Raw genomic sequence first — 1,473 nt, forward strand, 5'->3', positions numbered from 1 at the left:
CTCCATTATTTGGAAACTTTTGGTGTAGAGCATAAACCCAAAGATATTTTGAGAGAATAGATCCTGTTACCTGCATCCATCCAAACAAACAAACAAAGAGTTAGCTCGTGTGTCTTGCAGGTGTCATAGGAAATACCATGTGTTATAGATGTCACCCAAAATAGCTTATGATTTATGCAATGATGGGATCAACTCCCTTGATATGTATAAGGTATGTAGCCATAGTATCATCCCAAAGTAAAGGGATCAATCATTATAAGCATGAAAGATAATTGGCTTCCTAGTGATTCCTATAAAGAGATCAATCATTGTTTCCTCTTATAAGTATGAAAGATAATTAGCTTCTTAGTAATTCCAAATAACCAAGTAGATATCTCCTATCATATTAGTAAAAGCTAGAAAATATTGAATTTATCAGTTTAAACTTATCAAGGTACAAACACTCGGGTATCTCAAGAGATATTCCTAAAAATATCATAACTATACACATATGGTTCAGACAATTGGTAGTCGTGTTAGTATCGTAATAGGAGATCTCCTGCAGAAATTCAGAAAGCAACCAAGATGCACCCAAGAATGCATGTTCTTTTATAATTGTTAATACATTACACAATTGTAGTGTTATGTAGGGCATTCTAAGGGCTTTACAAGCGGCCTTCACGCAACCCTGTCTTGGCTGAGCAAAGAAGCTAGAGATAGTATCCTGTGCACATGACTCTCTCTCCTCCAATGTGCCTAAATTTAATCCGAGGGTTAAGCTATAAGCTTGGGGGTTACGTTAGCTATTCTTCGGCCTAGATCAAATGCAGTTTTAGTCATTGACCTAAAAGTTTGTCAGCCCAGAATCAGCTTTGTGTGAGCTTTGATTTATCTTGATAATGAATCAACAACAAGGGCAACCAGCCATGCATGATCAAGTCTAGAGAATTCTTAAAAAATAATATTCTTTACCTATTATTATAAGCCTATTTAAAAACCATGCTGGGCATCGTGGATTCAAGAAAAATAGTATGCAGCCTTGTATCATCGGCCATCTGTCAATATTTGTGAATAGGAGATTAGGGTATCATAAGCTAAGGTTAGATTTTCGTATTAATAGATCAATCACCATCACAGACTCAACTATAGGTGTAATCATAAAAAACTAAGAGATCATCACAACAGAAAAACCATTAAAAATATCATCATTAATATTGAATTAGCATCATGGGTACTAAGCCATACAAGACCATAGTTAAAACTTCTGAAAAAATCAAAATGCTCAATTAGTCTATATCAAGCCTATATTAAACAACAACCGGGCATCGTAAAATTATTACGCACAGCTTTGTATCCTCCATGTGTGTATAGGGGTTTAGGGCATCTAAAGATTAGATTTCATGATGTGCCCACATAAGTGCAGTGCCAAGATTGTCTTAGCCAGAAAGACTCGATAGTAGGTGTAGCATAAAGAGTGAGAGAACTTCTAAACCA

This window comes from Cibotium barometz, chromosome 11, assembly GCF_041138505.1.
Source record: "Cibotium barometz isolate CiBa-2024 chromosome 11, ASM4113850v1, whole genome shotgun sequence".
Lineage (NCBI taxonomy): Eukaryota > Viridiplantae > Streptophyta > Polypodiopsida > Cyatheales > Cibotiaceae > Cibotium > Cibotium barometz.